The sequence below is a fragment of the Sus scrofa genome, chromosome 6, assembly GCF_054392235.1.
Source record: "Sus scrofa isolate SSC_HxYL_T2T_F1_AM1 chromosome 6, Sscrofa_HxYL_maternal_Yorkshire_Landrace_v2.0, whole genome shotgun sequence".
NCBI classification, from domain to species: Eukaryota; Metazoa; Chordata; class Mammalia; order Artiodactyla; family Suidae; genus Sus; species Sus scrofa.
In genome coordinates, this window is record NC_139388.1 from 128528041 (window position 1) to 128550171 (window position 22131).

Genomic DNA, 22131 nt, shown 5'->3' on the forward strand with positions numbered 1-22131 from the left:
GTAGTACAATTTACCTTTCAGTGTCCTGCTTTCATTCCTCACATTCCTCTTCATTTCTGCTTCCTCCTCTTTTTTTGTTTTACTTAAACATTTTTTCCACTAAAATGAAGAGTTAAAATACTAAAGAGTATGAAAAGTAAGTGGGAAGATCTGTCCATTGCACTTATGTAAAGATAAGAGCTTGGGGTTCAAGACAACAGTTGTTTTACGTGAACAAAAATCTGAACAATAATTACATTTGAGTAAAAAGTAGAGTGACAGGTAAATACAGATAAAATGAGTAAAATTGGGGCCTGATTTTGGAACGATCACAAGGAGAAAAATGTTACCTTGACTATAGAGAGAGTTCATTCCTTTTTGAGAATTTAAATTAGGACAAGAGAAGGAAAGAATGTCTGCATGTATTCAGATCCAGAAACAAAGGGAGATAAGATTTTGGAGTAAAGTTCCCTATTTAAAAGTTCAACTGGCAGTGAGTCATCCTGCACAGTTACAATGAGCTTTTGTACTCACCAAGTGGCTTTTGTACAAAGATCTCATAAGGCAAAGAACTGCAAAGAATACCCATTTTCATTTTAGGCAGATAACAGCTAAATCAGAAAGAAGAGGCCAGAATAGAGGTAGGTTTTGAATTCTTCATTATTGCTGCTCAATAACATTTTTTACATTAAAAAAAGACTTGTATTTTACATATAATTAAATGCACAGATTTGAGGTGCAAAATTCAATGAGTTTTGAAAAAATGATCACATCCATATAATCCTGATATAATTCTGACCTCTTTCAAGATAGAGAACATTTTGTCTTTTCACCTCAGAAAGTCCTCTTGACTGGAAAGTTAATTTACACCCTCTTCTCAAGAGGCAGCCACTACTCTGATTTTTCCTTTCATCAAATATTAGTATAGTCTGTTCTAAAATTTAATATAAATTAAATCATGCAATATATACATTCATATTTATGGCTTTTTCATTTATTATATTTTTTTAGAACCATATTAGGTTGAAAGAAAAATTATAAGATAATACCAAGAATTCCCATATATGTCGCAGTTACTTTCCTCTATTATTAACATCTCACCTTGTTATGGTAAAATTTTTACAATTAAAGAACCAATATTGATACATTATTATTAAGTAAAACAAATTCTTTATTCAGATTTCCTTATTTTTTTTACCTAATGTCCTGTATAGGGTATCACATTAAATTTAGTCATGTCTTCTCAGGCTTCTTGGTTATGATGTTTTCTCAAGCTTTCCTTGTTTTTGATGACCTTGATATTTTCTAAGATTAGTAGTAAGATGTTTTATAGAATGTTTTCAATTGGAATTTGATGTTTTTATCATGATTAGAATTTTGTGTTTTGGGGAGGAAGACCATAGAGGTAAAGTGCTGTTTTTGTTATATCATATCAAGGATACCAGTTTTCAAATGACTTACCATTACTGATGCTCACTCTGATCACCTACCTAAGGCGATGTTTGTTCGGCTTCTCCACTGTAAAGTTACCCTTATTTCCTTTTCAGTATAAAAACTAAAATTTCATCTGTTTTAATTGCATATGCCAGTAGTTTGTTCCTTTGAATTATGAAGTAGTGTTTCATTTTGTGATTAAACTGCAATTTATTTAGTCATTCTATGTTAATGAATATTTGTGTTTTTACATTTTGGACATTTTATGAATAATACTGCTCTGAACATTCCTGTAAACACTTTCTTCTGGACATATAAGTTTTTATTTCTCTTGGGCAAATGATTATAAGTGAAATGGTTGTATCATAAGTTTAATGTACATTTTACTTCTTTAGAAAATGCTTCACCAAGTCACAATACAGTTAAATATTTTATACTTCCATCAGCCACATAGGAAAGTTCCAATTGTTTCCCCAATTCACTAACTCTTAGTATTGCGAGCCATTTTAATTTTAGCCATTATAGTAGGAATGTGCTGACATTTAATTGTTGGTTATTTTATTCATATTTTTCTGACTAATGTCATTGAAAATTCTTTCATATACTATTGACCATTTATATTTTTTCTATTTTACTTCTCATTTACCATGGAACTACTTTTTCTCCTCTCCATTGGATTTCATTGACAACCTTGTCAAAAAACCATTTTAATGCCTAAGAATGGATCAATTTCTGTGTTCTTTATTTCATTTCATTGACTTACTTCGGAATCAAGCCAATATTACACTGTCCTGATTGCTGTTGCCTTCCAATAATTCTTCAAATCAAGTAATGTAAATCCTGCACATATGTTCTTTTTTTAAAGATTTTTATTCTTCATTTCCTCACATTTCCATATATATTTTAGGACCTACTTGTTAAGATCTACTAAAAATGTGTTTGGACTTTGATTGGAAGTTTATCGAATCCGTTGATAAATTTGGTAAGAATCAATATTGTAACTATGGAGTTCCTAAAAAATGATAGCATATAACTCTCCATTTGTTTAAGCATTACTCATTTCGGCATTACTCATTTTCTTTTAGCATGGGTTTATAATTCTTAAATTTTTTATGATAGTTAATTTACAATGTTCTGTCAGTTTCTGCTGTACAGCAAAGCAATCCAGTTATACATATATACATTCTTTTTCTCATATTATCTTCCTTCATGTTCTGTCACAAGTGACTAGATATAGTTCCCTGTGCTATACAGCAGGATCTCATTGCTTATCTCCTAACCCCAAACTCCCACTCTATCCCATTTCCTCCCCCTCCGCTTTGGCAACCACAAGTCTGTTCTCCATGATATCATTTATAGGTAGAATCCAATATTTGGCACATCTGAACCTTTCTACAGAGACTTACTTTATTTTATAACTTTGAATTTTATGTTTTATTTTTTATTTTATTTTTTAAAAATTTGTATTAAAGTATTGTTGATTTATAATGTTCCTTCAATTTTCCTCTGTATAGCAAGGTGACCCAGCCACACATACACACCCATTCTTTTTTTTTTTTTTTTTTTCCCTAACCCAAGAGATTGGACACAGTTCTCTGTGCTATAGAGCAGGACCCCATCACCCATCCATTCTGAATGTAACGGTCTGTATCTACCAATCCCAAACTCCCTGTCAGAACCCTTCTCTCCCTCCTCTTCCCTGGCATTCACAAGTCTGCCCTCCACGTGCATGATCAGTTTCTATTATGTAGATAGATTATTTGTGCCATAATTTAGACTCCACATATAATTGATAACATGTGGTGTTTGTCTTTCTCTTTCTGGCTTTTTTCACTTAGTATGAGAGTCTCTTGTTCCATCCATGTTGCCTCAAATGGCATTATCTTTTTCTTATTTATGGCTGAGTAGTATCCCATTATATATATGTACCACATCTTCTTAATTCATTCATCTGTTGATGGACATTAGGGTTGTTTCCATGTCTTGGCTATTGTGAATAGTGCTGCAATGAACATAGGGTTGCATGTATCTTTTTGAATGAAAGTTTTGTCTGGATATATGCCCAGGAGTGGGTTTGCTGTATCATATGGTAGTTCCATATTTAGTTTTCTGAGGGAACTCTATACTGTTTACCATAGTGGCTATACCAATTTACATTCCACCAACAGTAAAGGAGGGTTCTCTTTTCTCCACATCCTCTATAGCATTTGTTTTTTGTTGACTTGTTAATGATGGCCATTCTGACTAGTATGAAGTGCTACTTCATAGTAGTTTTGATTTGCATTTCTCTAATAATTAGTGATGTTTAGCATTTTTTTTCATGTGCTTGCTAGCCATCTGTATGTCTTTGGAGAAATGTCTATTTAGGCTTTCTACCCATTTTTTGTTTAATTTTTTTGTTGTTGTCATTGAGTTGTATGAGTTTGTATATATTGAAGATTTAAACCCTTGCTGGTTAAATCATTTGCAAAGATTTCGTCCCATTCTTTGAGTTGTCTTTGCATTTTTTAATGGTTTCCTTTGCTGTACAGAAGCTTTTGAATTTAATTAGTTCCCATTGGTTTATTTTTGTCTTTATTGTCATTATTCTAGGAGGTGGATTTTTTAATTATATAACTTATGTGAACATTTTGCTTTATAGTCTGAAGTTTTTCAAGTATTTGTAGATTTTTTGAGAATTCATTTTCTTGTTTTTGTTGCTAATATATAGACAAACATACAATTGATTTTTGTATACTCACCTTTACTCTTTTTTAAAATGATTTTTTTTGTTCTTGAAATATTCCTTGATTTGTAGAATCCATATGATTTTTTAACCAAAATAATAACCATCATTGTTTAAAGATAGTTTTACTTTTATAATACCTCCCCCTTTGTTTTGCTCAATAGGACCTCCACTATAATGTCAAAAAGGTATGCAAGGGAAATCTTTGCCTTGTTACAAACATTAGGGACAAATTACACAATTATTTTACCACTAAGTAAGATGTTAGGTGTAAGTTACTTATAAATCCTCTAAGATTGGTGAATTTTCCTCTATTCCTAGCTTGCTGAAAATTCTAACAACAAATATGTGTTAAATTTTACCAAACACTTTTTCTTATGCATTGAGATGACTGTACAAATTTACTCATTTATTTTGTTAATGTATTAAATTACATTTTTAAAATTTTTTTAAATTTATTTTTCAGCTGCATTTGTGGCATATGGAAGTTTCTGGGCCAGAGATTGAATTCCAGCTGGAACAGTGACAAATGCCACAGCTGCAACAATGCTCAATCCTTTACCCTTTGTACTGGCCCTGGGATCAAACTGGTGCCTCCACAGAGACAAGTCAGATCATTAATTCACTGCACCATTATGGGAACTCCACTTGATGTTTTTATTATTATTATCATTATTTTAGTTGTTTTTCAATGTTTTGTCAATTTATGCTGCACAGCAAAGTGACCCAGCCATACACCTATATACATTCTTTTTTTCTCTTTATCCTCCATCATGTTCCATCACAAGTGATCAGATATAATGCCCGGTGCTATACAACAGAATCCTATTGCTTATCCATTCCAAATGCAATAGTTTGTATCTACTAATCCCAAACTCCCAGTCCTTCCCACTCTCTCCATCTCCCTCTTGGCAAGCACAAGTCTGCTCTCCATGTCCATGAGTATGCTTTTTTTCTGTAGATAGGTTCATTGTGCTGTATGTTAGATTCCATATGTAAGTGATATTATATGGTATTTGTCTTTCTCCTTGTGACTCACTTTACTTTGTATCCAAGTCTCGATTTCCAATCATGTTGCTGCAAATGCCATCATTTTGTTTTCCTTGATGGCTGAGTAGTATTCAATTGTTTATATGTACAACTTCTTCTTAATCTGTTCATCTGTCATTGGACATTTAGGTTGTTTCCATATCTTGACTATTGGGAATAGTGCTGCAATGAATATAAGGGTGCATGTATCTTTTTCAATGAAGTATTTGTCTGGATATATGCCCCATTTCCATGAAAAATTTCACCTGATCATGAGTTACTCCCTTTACGTTATTTCATTCCATTTTTTAACATTCAAAAATATATGATTATATATTATCTTTGGTCTGTATTTTTCTTGTCTGATTATGGTTTTCAAAGTTGTGCTAACTTCAAAATGTGAGTAGCAAAATATTTCTTTCTCTTTTTTCTGTAAGACTTGGTGTAAAATTCATTTTATTTTTTTCCTTAGATATATATCAAATTTCAACAGACAAACCACTAGTGACCTGTTTTTTAATGAGAAATCATTTACTATAAATTTCTTTATTACATAAAGGATTTTTTTAGTTTTTCTCTTACTCCTTAAGTCTACTGGTAATTTGTTTCTTTCAATAAATTAAATTATGCCTTCAAAGATAGAGAATATATTGGCATAAACTTAACTACAAATTCCATTATTATAATTTTAAAGACTATGGACATTATCTGCTTTTTCAGCCTAATCAATCTTCTTAAGCAGTATAATTTTATTAATTTCTCTATTGTGTGTTTAAATTTTTTTTCTACATCATTGATTTATGATTTCTTCTAGTTACTTAATTTGTATATTCTATCTACTCTGGATTTAACTTTTGTTCTTCTTTGTGTAGCTTCTTAACATAGAAATTTACAACATTAATTCAATCATTTGTTTTTCCCAACTATAAACATTTGGAGATATAAACATTACTCTAAACATGATTTTAACTACATTCCGGAAACTATGCTATTTTTTTCATTATTTTATTATTATTATTTCAAAATGTTTTCTAACTTCTTTGAATTTCTTCTTTGACTTACACATTTTGAAATTCTTAAATTTCAACTAGGGGGTTTATTCTTTTGACCAAGAATGCAGACCTTTTTGTTGAATACTCCTTGTATACTTGAAAACTCTGATTTTTGTCTGTAATTTCTATAACATCCACTTAGGTCAAATTGGTTAGTAATGTTGTTTGAGCTTTCTACATTCTTAATGACTTAGTCTATTTTTCTATTAATTACTGAAAAAAGAGTGTTAATATGGCCAAGTTAAGTATGCCTTTTTGTATTTCTCCTTTCAATTATTTTTGATTCATTTAATTTGAAATTATCTTATTAAGAGTATGGACACTTAGAATTGTTATGTTAACTTGATTAATTGATGCTTTTATAGTAATATTTCTTTCTTACTGGTCATTTTCCTTGTCTGAAAAATGACTTTATTATTCATTAACAGAGCTATTTTAGCTTTCTTATCATCGTGATTTTCATGGTATCTTATTTCATATTTTTATGTTCAAGTTAACTGTGTTTTCCAATTTTAAATTATTTCCTGAAAATATTATACAGTTCAGCCTTATTTTTTGACCCCAAAATCCTGTCTTTTATTTTCATTTTTTGGTCGGTTTTTAATATAATTATTAGCATAATTTTCTCATCTTTCTATTGGTTTTCTATTTCTTTAATTATGGTTGTACTTTTTAGTTAATTTTATGCACTATGAAAATTTCATATGCCAGAGATAAGAAACCTATAATAGTCCTTTTTGTTTTACTTAATAAAAATCTCTCTCCCCCAAAAAAGTCATTAATTTTGTAGACGAATAAACTCAGGACATTTATTTGTTAATTATACTTCAATAACACTAGATTTAAAGACCAAATAGATTTAAGATAAAATAATTAATGGTACATAAATTATAGGTATATTTTAAATAAAATAATTCATGATACAGAAAACGTAGGTACTTTCTAAAGAGGACAATTTTTTTTCATATATATTCAAACTGTGTGGCCATCATTTTACTGATGTTCTCGTCCCCAAAGAGATAATTCATTCTGGATATTTCTATGCTAATATATATATTTAAAATATTGAATTGATATATATGCATCATTTCTCATACACAGTTTTTATGTAAGTTAATGAATGCCAGTTTTTCTGAAATTAGGTTATTATAAAAATATTATGATATTGAGGAGTTCTTCTTGTGATTCAGTGGGTTAAGAACCTACTAGTATCCATGAGGATGCACGTTTGATCTCTGCCCTCACTCAGTGGGTTAAGGATCCAGCATTGCAACGAACGCAGCGTAAATCTCAGATGAGGCTTGGATCTGGTGTTACTGTGGCTATGGCATAGGCTGGCAACTGCAGCTCTGATCCGGCCCTTAGCCTGGGGAATTCCATATGCCATAGGTGTGGCTTTAAAAGGAAAATAATATTACGATGTTATGTTTTTAATGATTAAAGGAGATAGAATTTAGTTTTAACACTTTTTTTCTAGTGAAATTTGACAGATTTTTTTTTTATTTTAAAGTTTTAAATCTAGAATACATTTTTTTTGTTGTTGCTGTTGTTTCCATTTTACAGCTGCACCTGCAGCATGTGGAAGTTCTCAGGTTAGGGGTTGAATCAGAGCTGCAGCTGGGGCCTGTGCCAAAGTCATGGCAACACAGGAGCAAAGTCACATCTGCAACCTATGCCGCAGCTTGTGGCAATGCTGGATCCTTACCCCACTGAGCAAGGTTAAGGATCGAACCCACATCCTCACAGAGATAACATCGTGTCCTGAACCTGCTGAGCCACAACAGGAACTACTGGAATACATTTTTTGAATGTATTGTTGTACAAAATGACACTTAAAGTTTTTGAGCTGTGTGCCTAATAAAAACAACATAAGCCAGAGTTTTTATTATTCTGTTTTTATGACAATAGGCTTATTTGCAAATTCATACAATTTAGAAGATGAGGCTATTCAATACTATGCAGTGCCTTAAATAATCCAGCAAATAAATACGACTTTTATGAAATCGAATTGCCATTGGGAACTATATAAGCCTGTCATCTATCTTATTGTTATATACTATGTTTCTTGTACTTTAAGAAGAATATCTTACTTCTGTGCTAGTAATTGTATTTAGGAGATGACCCAAGGAATAGGAGTAAGAAAATAAGAACTGTTAAGTAGAAAGTGGGGAAGTCATTATAAGTGTGAGCCTTTGAGATGAACACCATGGCTCATAGGGGCCAGAATCACCCAATAAAACAGAATGTCACCCAAACTTTAGTTCCTGAAGGATAGGACATGAAAGCTTTTATACACTCACTGGTTGAAAGCTATTACCCTTACCCTTCTAGATTTTGTTAGTACACAGAACAAGTGGGGCCCCAGAACATAGGGAAAACATTTAGGTCTAAAGATTTATAGCAGGATGGGAATTTAAGCTGGCACTAATACAACTAAAATCAGAAGGACAATAGCCTATCTAATTCTAAGTCTACATGAAACTTTGATTCAAAAGCTTGGCGAAAAATATTAGCTGTTAAAGAAATAGAAAGACAAAAGATTAAGAAAACCATATTAGATTATTTTAAACTACTACAGTTAGGAGTCTTATATAAGCACTAAGATAAGAATAAGAAAGAAAATGTTCCTAGGACAGCATTTGCTTTTTAGGGCCTGACCTGTGGCATGTGGAATTTCCCAGGCCAGGGGTCGAATCAGAGCAGCAGCTGGCTGCCTAGGCCACAGCCACCACAATGCCAGATCTGTGACCTATGCTGAAGCTTGTGGCAATCTCAGATCCTTAACCCACTGAGAAAGGCTGTTATCAAACTCACGTCCTCTTAGATACTAGTTGGCTTCTTAACCCATTGAGCCACAATGGTAATTCCAGGACTTGCTCTTAAGAGGAAGTTATTATACCTCAGGCTATGAGGAAATTCACCCTGCACGAGTACTAACTGAATTTAGCAAATACGAATTTTGGAAAAGCAAGAGGAGGCTTAGGAGATGCAAGTTGGAAATGTATCAGCATGAATAGTTTTTGTTTTTGCAGATAAACAAGAGGAAACTATGGGGAATTCAGGTACAAACAATCAGAGCTTGATCATAAGAGTTTTGATATATCCAAGAGAAAAAAAATATAGTTGACCTTGAACAAAGTGGGATTAGTGGCCCAGAACTTCTGCCCAGTCAAAATTCTGCATGTAACTTATAGATAGCTTCTGTATCCATGGGTTCCTTTAAGTCCCTGTTCCAAACCCATGGATTCAACCAACCTCAGATCCTGTAGTTTTACTATTGGATCCTTGGTTTTACTATTGGAAACAAACAAACAAACAAACAAAATACCTATAATTGAACCTGAGTAGTTCAAACCCATGGTGTTAAAAGGTCAACTGCAGTTTGGAAATTTAATGAAAGTCTTTGGGAGAGAAAAAGAGAGTAAAAACAGGAGAAAACTAAGGTTCTGCTTTGCAGAGTAAAGCTAAATGGGAGTGTGCCATTACATACAACATTATTAAAATTTAAGGATTTTTTTCATAATATGTATTACACTGTCACATATAGATTTCATTCAATCACTGACATTGAATGCATCATATGGATTTAAGATTTAAGAAAACATTTAGATATATCATTACATTTTCATTGTATATTGAGTAAAATCAACAAACAACAGCCAGCCACCGTCAGTATATATACATATATACGTAATATATGTGTTAAAATATATACTTTGTTTTATATAAATGTTTTGTTTTAGAGAACAATAGGCTAAGATAATTTTTTTTTCTCTAATTTTATGCCCACACCCATGGCACATGTAAGTTCCCCCACAACTGGGACCTATGCCGCAACTACAGCAACACTGGGCCAGGTTTGAACCTGCACCTCTCAGTAATGGGAGCCACTGCAGTCAGATTCATAACCCATCCTGTCAGAGTGGCAATTCCAGATAAAATACTTTAAGTTCTCCTTGGAAATAGACATTTCCTAAAATATGTAAAAATAATTTAATTATAAAAATTTCAAAGATAATGTATGTCATTACACTAAGCTATTAAGCAATGTTCAATATTGATGATAAAAAGTGCAAATAGTAAATAGTTATAATTTAAAATTTTGTGCTTGACTGGAATTTGTATATTAAATTTCCATACTAGAATTGGTTCTAATTTCTTGTTAGATCACAACATGAACTAGTCCATTGACTATGGTTGGATATTAACTAAATTTTGAGAATATTCTACCACTGACACCATGAACACACGTACTTTGTTTCCACAAGGTTTGAGTCATAGCCACTTGTCCATACACACTGCAACTTAATGCATTCTAAATACATTCTCAGGTAAATATTTAACCAGAAAACATTCAAATAATGAAGTATCCCTCTGAATTTAAACATAAGTACAATTTCAATAGGGAAGAATGGTATCCTTAGGTTAACTTAGCTGTTCCTTTGTTCTCATTTCTAGTGAGTGCCAAACCTCAGAAAAAATGAGCTGGTCTCAATTTAACTCTTATGGAGGGTAAAAACCATTATAACATTTCACTGCCCTCTACAGGATGCAAATGTATGTTCTTTGAAGAGAAGTTTCCTTCTTGCATATAATTTGAAAATAAGACTAGCAAAGATCCAGAATTTAAAACAACAGTGGCACAGCAAAGGAGGGTGGGGGAGATGCAAACTGAGTTCTCTGTAAAATTAATGAATTTGTGAAAACATACAGTACCCAGCAAGATTCTCCCAAACTGAAAATAAATAGCAATAAAAATGCCACAGTGTGATAAGGTGGCAATAACACATGAGAGATTTTATGAATCGTTCAAATGAGGGGGAAGAGAGAGAAAAGAACAGGAGAAAGGGAGGGAAAATGTTACTGAAAATGAGCGGGTGTTATTGTTTGATCATTTTTTTCTCCTTTTTTGACTGTTTAATTTCACTTGATTTGCAAAAATGAAAAGTATCTGCAAAATGATGAATTAATTAGACGTTGTGAAATCATATTTTTTCTAACAAAGAAAAAAAGAATTCTATCCTTATAAGATCCCATCCAAAGCCTTCACTCTGCACCAGAGTAGGTTTTGAAAGTCATTTATGTAATAGCTAACAAAAATGTACTCAGCAAAACACCGGGCTTCTAAACACAGGAGATAATTATGTTGGAAGAATGATATTCCATTGCCATTTTCATTTTCAAGATACATTTATTCTCCCTGTACACAGTGTAGAACAACCAAACAGATATTAACATATATTGTGTAGGTGTGCGCCTTTAGAGTGACAAGGTACAGGGAGTTCGGCTGATGGGGATGAAGGCGGAGCAAAAAACAGGGAAGAAAGATATGCTGCATTCTATTGCATTCTATTCCTGGCGTATATATACCACCTGAATGGTATTTTTCATTATCTCCTGCACTGGGAACATTCTATTATTCCACTGGGAAGTCATAGCAGAAGAGATATAATTATCAGCAGAGTAATGGGGATGCTCTTGCTAATGGCCAGCTATTCAAATATCTCAATATAATCATCCTGCCCAATCTCTCCCCATTGCATACTCTTCTGGAGAAACTCATCATTTTTTCCACTTACTCCAGCATAATGAATTCATTTTGCATTTTCTTTGTGAGAAATTAAGAGGAATCGCAATATAATGTGTTGACATTTGAAATTCTGCATAGAAAAGTTTAGGCTGGCAATTTAGTTTAATCGCAAGCTAGTAGGGAGAGGATGCTTATTAAATTAGTTCCCTGTATACAGAATGTGTATTTTCTTTGTAAAGCTTTGCCTTTGTATCTGAGTTTGAACTTTTTTCTCCCATCTTTAAAAATCCCCGTTTTCTCAAAAGAAAAGATAATGTGTCCCCAAGCGAAGCACTTTGTTCTTTGAGCTTTTTTTTTTTTTTTTTTTTTTTTTTATAGTTTAAATTGTTGACACCAACGATGAACATTGAGTGGAAGTCCTTGGGAAAAGTGAAAAATAAGGTAAGTGAGAAGATGCCTTTACAAAAAGCCACCAAAATGTGTTTTCTCTTCCTTCCTTCCTCCCGCCTTCCTTCCTTTGTTTCTTTTTTCTTTCTTTCTCTTTCTTTTCTATTCTTCCCTTCCCCCACCCCCAACATTAAACTATCCATCTGGTCACTCTTAGGAAAAATTAGATTGAAGCCATTTTTCTGCTTATTTGCTCAAATCTAATTTTGAATAACCATTTCAATATTTTATGCCTTTTATTTTTTTTAAGAGTGTCAACTCATTTTCTCTAATAGGACTTGTAAACTTCTAATAAAGCAGGCTTTCCACTTTCTCTAGAGAATGTCAGATATCTGAGCAGGTGATAACATGAACAAGTTAAAAAAAAAACACTATTGGAATCATTGAATTGGAAGATAGTTTAGCTTTCCTCTCATCCTATCCTAGAAGCTTAGCCAAATTCTAATATTTGTGGAGTGGGCAGCAAGACTAAGCATGAAACCTGTGTTGTCAGTTGATGGGGAGCACATAGATGAAAAAGGATGACTTTTTTTGATTATCTTCCTATCACGTCTCACAGTCTTGCTTTTATTTGATCCCTCTAAAGTGTTTCCATATCCAAACAAATATTGTGTTCATGTAGGACCATAATTTATTGACAAAGACTCATTTAGGAAAATATATTCAGAGCAAGTACCCATTCCTCTAATTTCCTTCAATCCTTTCTGAACCACACACAGATTACAACCACTGTCTCCTCCCTGAACTCATGGGAGGCTTCTGGGAAAGTTTCAAGGGAAAGACAACATGGTCTCCACTTCAGCAAGGGCAAGTAAAAGTCATCTTTAGAAACCAAAATGCATCCAGCATTATTTCTCTGGAGTTTGAGAGCACCAAAGTCCTGGCGCATCACTGGCTCTGCCAACATTCAGGTCACGTCTTACTCCTCATCTTATGGGAGATACTAGAATTTCCTCCACATCTTTTACAACCCTTGACTGCCAAGGCTAGGCCTGGCCATTCCAAGTTCTTCTTAAAATTTGTCTAAACATTTACTTTCTAATCTCAGTTAAAATTATTTTCCAATATTTTACATCAATGTGCTATCGGATGTCATTCTTCTCTTTTCACTCTGTGTATTATTATCAATAATAAAACCCACTGCTATCATTTCAACTGTCAAATAGATCTACCACCATAATTATTATTATAGGGAATTTGCCACTTTGTTTGGAAAATTATCTATTGTTCTAAAATGCTGGGTTTTCCTGAAGAAAGATGGTTACATCTTTCATAATAAATACATGACATAAAAAGACACTGTTTCAATTTATGTTTGGTGATCTTCCATAAGCTAAAGGGAACTGAAAAGGAAATAAAAGGAACTGAAAAGGAAATAAAGAGAAAAAAAAGAGTCCATTACAACTCTAAACGTGTGACAATGAAATTGCTCTGTATGTGTATTATTAAATAACTGATTGTGATGCATCAGGATTTTTAAATTCCAATTCATAACTTATTTTTTATTACTTACAGAGAAGCTAAAGGATTCAGGGAATAGATAAGTGACTACAAAGGTGTATGTTTGAGAACATGCTCATCAAAAAAGAAATTCTGGTTTATAGTCTGAAAGAAAGTATGTTGTTATATAGGAAGAACACGATCAAAAGTCAGCAGCCTGAGTTCTAGTCTTAAATCTACCTCAAGTTAACTAGCTTTGTGACCTTGAGGCTGTGAATCATGAAGCCTCCAATTCAACCATAAAATGAGGAAGTTAGATTTGATTGTGTATAATACCACTTCCAACTTGAAGCAACTCTAATTGCATTATTTGGACTTAAAAATATCTTTCTGAAAACCAGGCTATTAAAGGACAGTAGACATAAATTATTATCCATAGTAGTTTCATTTTAAAGGATTCATTTTTAAGAAGTTTCTAATAACAGGTAAAGAGGAGGTAATGTAATTACTTAGAAGGAGGTTCAGTGAAAAAATATGGCAAATGGGATCAAGGAATCCATCATTAGAGATTTATTGAATGTCTATTGCCTTAAATATTATGAAAGATTAAAAATATTTTAAAATATTGGAAATAATCTCTATCGTTAGTGACCCCCTGTTTAGGGGAAGGGTGAAGTATAACCCTTTCTAAAAATATGGAGCAATGAAGTGGCAAACAGTATAGTTTTATGAAGATGTACAATAGAATTTCAGACAATGACATAAATGAAACAGTATTATGGGAACAACTAGGGTCTGATAAAAGTTTTAGAATGATTGGTGGCACTAAAATGAATATAAAAGAGAGCATTTCTCAATTCAGGCGGAGAGAAAAGACAGGGCACTCTGTGCCAGACTTCACACACCTCACTGAGAGATTGCAGGTGGGTTCTATAATGCCATGTTCAGTGATATTGGCTATGCAAAGAACAATCCCTAGATATGACTGGAAACCTTGTATGGTTCCAACATATTTTGAAAGAATTTATAACAATGGATATCAATGGTCCTAAATTTATAGTTGGCCAAAACAGAGAATCTGTCAAGACACCCAAACCAGAAGACTTTCCTTTTTTAAAGACTGTGCTATTGAGCTGTTTTTTTGGAATGACGTAGAATATACTTCCTTTATCTACAGATATAGGTTCCTAACCAGGGCAATTATAGAAGAATGTGTACTTTCCCAGGAAAGTTTTATTAAAAATAAAAAGCAAGTGTGGACTGCAAAAAAAAAATCTGCTTAACCCCAGAAATATGTGTTCCAAGTCTTCTGCCTCTTTAAACAATAAAAATATTGCAGTTTATAAATTTTGGGGAATCTACAGTTCTAACATTCTAAGACCCTGAGGTAGAAATCAGTAAAAAACTCTTAGTGGCACTGGAATTTTAGCCTGAAAATAAAACAGGTACTTGACTCTATTTGAAAATGTTAGCTCATATTTCCAAATCTTCTCACTCATCTCGGTGATCTAATTTTAAGTAACATTAACAGTTTTTGCTTTAGGAAATCAAAGAATAATCACACATTTTGCAGAGTTTTTCCAGCCAGCCCTCTCTACTTATGCTAATCAATAAACATTTTTGTCAAATGGGATTTTAAGATATATCACCTTACAGTTCCAATGGCTGTTGATTTCTTAGAATAGTAAGGATTTTACTGCTGGAAAACCCTCTAATTGTGTGTGCATGTGTGTGAATATGTATGTTGATGGAATTTGGTAAGTTGGGGTGGAAGAAAACATTTATTTAATTTTTGTCCTCTCATCTAAAAATATATATATTTTGCCTTGAGAGATTCTTATAACAGAGCAGTCAGTACTATGCTCTTTTCTTTTCAGAAAGAATGACACACTAATTTTCACTTCAAAGCCTGACAGTTTGTAAACTTGTCTTACACCATTAGTTTTGGAAGCCATCATCCAATGTCTTTCAGGGAGAAGTTAATTGTAAATTATATTTGGTTTATGAAAATAGCAAAAAAAATCTGCAAAATAGGAAATAAAGAAAAATAAAGTGGAGTTTTAAGTGTTTAAAAACAAAATTCTCAATTCTAGTGCTATACATGTGTACATTAAAGAAGTAAAAAGACAACCAACTTGGTGAAAAACAGAAGAATATTATCAGAGTTCAAACTTCTTTTTAAGACAAACACTACCAACATACAGTTGGCACATAGAAAATGGATATGTTCCACACACACACACACACACACAAACATACACACACACATACAGAATGGATGCCTACAGTTTTGCTCTAGAATTGAAAGCAACCTAAATTTTTAACAAATTCTATTTACACTTTTGGCAGACTTATGAACTTAATTACTATATATTATTTTCTAAATATAAATGTAAACAGATTTAAAGAGATGATGAATAGAAACCCAAATCTTATCATATAAAAAATTTCTTTGCTGCTATTTTCTGTTGGTCTTCATAATTTCCTCTTCATGCTATGCTTAATATGCTCCCCAGATGAAACCAATATTGGTTCTTTCAGGTTGTAAGAATTAACATATGTCTTTTCTATCAAAGGAAGTCTTGGTTACTCCATTTTGTTCCTGCTTCATCTGAAACACCCTCCTCCACCCCCCTCTTTCCCTCTTCTCCCAGTAACGATCTGTTTCAAATTAGCCAATGGAGAAGAATGTGGGCTCTGACCTGACCAATAGGAAGGGGACAGGTATGAAGGATAAATGGGGAGGGACTTTTCTTCTTGGCATGAGCTTTTTGAGTACCCGCACCTTTCTGCAAAAGTAAAGAATCTTGTCAAGATCTCCCTGTGTACATGTGTCTCACTTTACAACACTGGTGATCTGAGCCAGAGTCATTTTAACTCTCCAACAAGGTCAGGTGTCAAATTAGGTATTAGATCCACTGTGTGACATTGCTTCTTACTAGAGGCTTCTTACATTGATGATTAGGGGACCATAAGATCACAGAATTGGGGGTTGGAATAGGTTAATTCTATTTTAAACTCTGTTGCTACATTTGGTCTAGATTCTTAAAGATTTTGCCCAATGACGTTTAAGCCCTTTTCCATTCCTTGCTATTGCCATCCTTATTACAACTCAAGGAATGGTAACTGCTTACTTACGGTGCCTAAAAGTGAGGCAACATAAACGTTGATTTGCAAACAACATTTTATTTACTTCCTGAAACATTACTTTGAGGAATTATTGATTTTAGAGATAAGGACTCTGACATTACATTACTTTTCAATGTTCATAACTCTGAGAAATTAGAATGAGAATTCAGGGGCTTGTCAGGCTAGAGTATCCAAACTCTTCCTCATAGCTCCCCCTGCCCCGTTTTAGGAATCCTGGAGGAATATAAGTTCAGAAAATGAAAAGGGTTGGCTGCCCTTGATGGTTCATGATAGAGTAGAAGTTGAATGGCACCTCAGTGATACATTCTCATTACCAAGGGTGAAATAAATCTGAGTAATGGCTTGTTCTCAAGAACAAACCTAACATGTGTGAGAACAAATTTAAAGAGTGTACACCTGTGAGTTCCTGTCATGGCTCAGTGATTAACAAACCTGACTAGTATCCATGAAGATGTGTTTGATCCCCAGCCTTGCTCAGTGGGTTAAGGATCCAGAATTGCCATAAGCTCTGGTGTAGGTTGCAGATGCAGCTTGGGTCCTGTGTTACCGTGGCTGTGTTGTAGGCTGGCAGCTGCAGCTCATATTCAACCAGCCTGGGAACCTCCGTATGCTGCAGGTGCAGCCCTAAAAATACAAAAGACAACAACAACAATAATAATAATAATGTATACATGGAGAAGAAAAGTATAAACCAAAATAACTTAGAAATACTTAATGTAAAATCCTGCCCTTAACTTTGTTTCTTTCCTCTTATCTTCCCCTATTCAGTGAACTTGTAACAAAGAATGACAACTTATCTTTCTCTACATCTAAGATTATTATGTTTATTGGAAATCATAACAAAAGTCAGTGCAATATTTATGGAACCAAGATGCAGCATTGAATTACAGAGTGAGAAAAAAATATATATATAACTAAAAAGAAAGCTGAACAGAAAGCAAATCCTGGGAATCATGTAGTCTAATCTTGCTCAGAAATGTGGTCTTCATGAACTGCAAGAGAAAACTAAAAATAGAAAGTGTGGGTTAAGTGTGTGGGATATATAGCTTTAAAAAACAAAAGAAAAGAAAGAAAGCTACTCACAGCTTAAAGCTTTAGAAAACTCTCTCTGCCACAAGATCTGAAAGAATAAATTACATCAAGAGCTGTTTTAGCGTTTTCTTTATTTGGGGGGAGTGCAGTATGGATTGATTTGGAGTGACCTGATTTAAAAGCCTTGGCATTCTTGGAAACAGAACAGTTCTATTGCTCTATCTTCCTCCTCCACTTTCTCCTCCTTAAATACAAACACAAAGCAGTAACTTTTATACAATCTGACTTCTCAATTCTTGTCTTCTTATTTTCTCAACACAATAAGACAGCCATGCCTCCTGATCTTGTCCATATGACCTTCCTTCCATCCCTGGATTTCCTGTTTTTCTGATTTCTTTCCTTACTACTCAGAGAATTTAAACATATGGGTTGAGGATTTTGAAGTCAGGGTTGAGAAGCCATTCTATTCTGCAGCTCCACCCATTTGTTCACTATGATTTATTTTTTATTTTTTTTCTTCCCTTTTTTTTTTTTTTTTTTTTTCCTTTCTTCAGAGCTGCACCTGTGGCATAGGGAAATTCCCAGGCTAGCGGTCAAATCAAAACTGTAGTTGCTGGCCTATGCCACAGCCAGATCCAGGCCACTCCAAACCACATATGGGACATATGCCTCAGCTTGAGGAAACACTACATCCTTAACCCACTAAGTGAGGCCAGGTATTGAACCAGCATTCTCATGGATATTGGTTGGGTTCTTAACCCTCTGAGCCACAACCAACACTCCCGCTATGATTTTTTAAATTAATGCCAATAACAAGATCCAGTAAGAACATAGCTACCATGATTCCAAAGTACAGATTGTAGTGTCATTTCAACACACACACACATACACACACACACACACACACACACACATGAACCAAAAAGCTGCCAATGACAGAATAAATAAAACATTTTGTTCCATTCAAGTTGAAGCAACATTCCACTGAATTGTGAAAGCATACTGTTGAATCCTGAGAACACTGAGTAACCAATAAATTTACCAAAAGAAGGGGAAGAAAAAGGAGGGAGGAAGTTAAATGCATACCTAGATACCCTTTATTTATTTATTTATTTATTTTTTTAAATATTTTTTTTTATTTTCCCACTGTACAGCAATGGGGTCAGGTTATCCTTACATGTATACATTACAATTACATTTTTTCCCCCACCCTTTCTTCTGTTGCCCTAGATACCCTTTAAACATTTCAGGAATAGGCTGCACAGAGGAATTCTGATAGTCAATTTGTATTGTTATCAGATACCACCTATTAAGCACAAGTTCATGAAGTGGAAGCAGGCAACATTCTAGAAGGCCTTCTGCAAACGTAACTTCAGCTTCTTGTCACACATTTGATTTTGCCACATATTTCAGGAAGAATTTATGATTTTTCTAAATAATATTTCTGTATTCCAAGAATTCCTTGGTAGCTTAGTGGTTAGGGATTCGGCTTAGTGGTTAGGGATTCAGCTTAGTGGATAGGGATTTAGCATTGTCACTGATGTGGTGTGGGTTCAATCCCAGGCCCAGGAATTTCTGGGGCTAACAAAGTTTAGTATTCCTATTAACAAATATATTCCATATGCATTCCATTCTCCTTTTTAATAACTATTATATTTGAGGAAGTGCCAGTTCTCCAAATACTAACCCCCAGCAGCTCATGCCCTGGATCATAGCCTTGTAAGTACTTTCATTTTTTTTTTTAAGATAAAATATTTTGAGTGAAATCTTTCTTTATCTGTTTCTTTATCTATCATATCATTCAAACAAAATGTTCTATCCCCCTGTTGTCCTATACTGAGGCAAGGAATCACATGTGGCTATGTAAGCACTTGAAATGTGGTTAGTATGAGTTGAAATGTACCAAAAAAAATAGGAAAGAAACTTCAAAGAAAATACTGAACAACGACAAAAAAAAGGAGAACTTGTCTCTAATAATTGTTTATATATTAAATTTTTAGATGATATTTTTAAAACATTGAGTTAGAAAAATTTATTATTAATAATGTCATCATGTGAGTTCTTGTGTGGCTCAGCAGTAATGAACTTGACTAGTATCCACGAGGATACAAGTTCAATCCCTGGCCTCGCTCATTGGATTAAGTATCTGGCATTGCGGTGAGCTGTGTTGTAGGTGGCAGATGCAGCTCAGATCGTGCCACTCCTGTGGCTGTGGCATAGACTGGTGGCTATAGCTCTGATTCATCACCAAGCTTGAGAACTTCCATATTCTGCATATGCAGACCTAAAAAAAAAAGAAAACATAATAATAATACCACCAGTTTCTTTTACTTTTTTATTGTAGCTAATATAGTACTATAATTGCACATATCTTTTTCTCTTTTGGGTGGTAATGTTTTGGTGGTAATACATTTTGGTGGCATTATTTTACTTTTGGTGGAGAATGTCCTCCAATTATTTCCTGAGAAAAATTTCATAAGTAATTTTACGACCACTTTAGATATAGCCATATGCTTATGGGTTGTCTTTTAGTGGATTTATTTGTCTTTTAGTGTCTATTTTTCTCCAAAAAATTCTCCAAAAACCTTGGTTTCAAAATAATCTACATGCTAAGGGCTTCTAAAGTTAAGTCCTTAGGTCATAATTCTTCCTGAAATTTGAGATGGCTACTTCCAGATTCTTATTGGACATATTTACCTGAAACACATTCTATAGGCATCTTACATGAAACTATAGTCCTTGACACACACATATGAGTCCACTTATGTAAACACAAATTTTTTTACAGATTTATTTTAAGTCTTCTTGCTCAGAGAAAATGATGCCATGAAATACTTAGTTTCTCAAGTCAGACATCTAAGATTCTTCCTTGATTTCTTTCTAAAAGTCCATACAACTGCAAGTCTTTATTTTTTTTGCCTCCAAAGTGTTTTTCCAACCTGAACATTCACCTCCATTTCTAGTGGAATCCATTGTGTTTGAACCTCTACAATTGTGTTCCATGACTCCTCATTGGACTTCCTGTTTTTACTCCTGTTCCTTTCCAATCCATTTCCTGCAACCAGTAAAGAGAGTAGATGATGTAACTCCTAATCTTATGGTGAAAACCTTTTGGCTGCTGTCAAAATTAAGTGCAAACTTATGCACATGACTTATTTGTCTCCTCATGATATGATACCATTCAGCCTCTGCCTTCTTTTCTCATACCACTTCCCACACTCTGCTCTAGCTCCCCCTAGAAATCAACCATTCACTAACATCCTCTAAAATTTTCCAACTTCTTTCCTGCCTCTGGGTTTAACACATCCTTTCTAGGCTCTGACGTAGATCTTCACGTGACTGGCTCCTTAACTCATGATTTCACTTGGCCATCACCTACTCAGAGAGGTCTCTCCCTGCTGAATACCTAGTCTAAGATAGCTCCTATTAAACAACATTCTTTATTTCCTATCAGAAATCTCTAGTTTCTCTTTAAGGTGTTTGGGGTATTTTTTTTTTTTTTTTTTTTTTTTTTTTTTTGTCTTTTTGCTACTTCTTGGGCCGCTCCCGCGGCATATGGAGGTTCCCAGGCTAGGGGTCTAATCAGAGCTGTAGCCACAGGCCTATGCCAGAGCCACAGCAACGCGGGATCCGAGTCGCATCTGCAACCTACACCACAGCTCACAGCACGCCGGATCGTTAACCCACTGAGCAAGGGCAGGGACCGAACCCGCAACCTCATGGTTCCGAGTCGGATTCGTTAACCACTGAGCCACGACGGGAATTCCTGGGGTATTTTTTAAATTATTATTTTATGTACTGTTCATTGCATGAGTCCTTCTCTGAACAATCACAGCTCTAACATGACAAAGACCATAACTGTCTTGTAGATCACTGTCTCCTGGCCCATGCACAATAGCTAACAAGGAAATGGGATCTATAAAGATGGACTGAATAAATAAATGGATGCTTATTTTCTCCCAGGAGCTTATTTCATCCTGTAAATTCAAGTTTAATGATGCCTGGATAAATATATCAGGTCATTATATTTTAAAGCTTCTCTTGAATCATAGGAAACATGGAGAAGAATAATGTATTTGCATTTATCATCAGCATATTCAACAAAGTAGAGAAAGTCTCAGGAGAGGGATGAATATCTAAGTCTAGAACATCAGGTAAATTTTGGGGGTTTTTTTAATTGTGGAAATACACTTTTTCAGTAATGGAACCACAAAGCCATTATCATTGTCAATGATCATTTAACACTCAGGCCATTACATGAGAGATATGGTGAAGGATATAAGTATCCCATTATAACACATCCATATTATCAT

At 34.0% G+C, this 22131-nt stretch overlaps 1 long non-coding RNA gene across 7 annotated transcripts in view; it reads left to right on the plus strand.

Moving 5' to 3' along the window:
* The first annotated feature begins 546 nt into the window (after positions 1-546).
* Positions 547-22131, plus strand: part of LOC110261200 (uncharacterized) — a 174157-nt gene continuing 152572 nt past the window's right edge. For 4 of the 7 annotated variants that reach the window (XR_002345101.2, XR_014805155.1, XR_014805156.1 and 1 more), the window contains exons 1-2: positions 558-620; positions 12128-12190. This is a non-coding gene — a long non-coding RNA (uncharacterized LOC110261200). Of the gene's footprint in view, positions 621-12127; positions 12191-12915; positions 13458-22131 lie in introns of those variants that run through there. The other 3 variants (XR_014805158.1, XR_014805157.1, XR_014805153.1) reach the window with 2 other exon arrangements.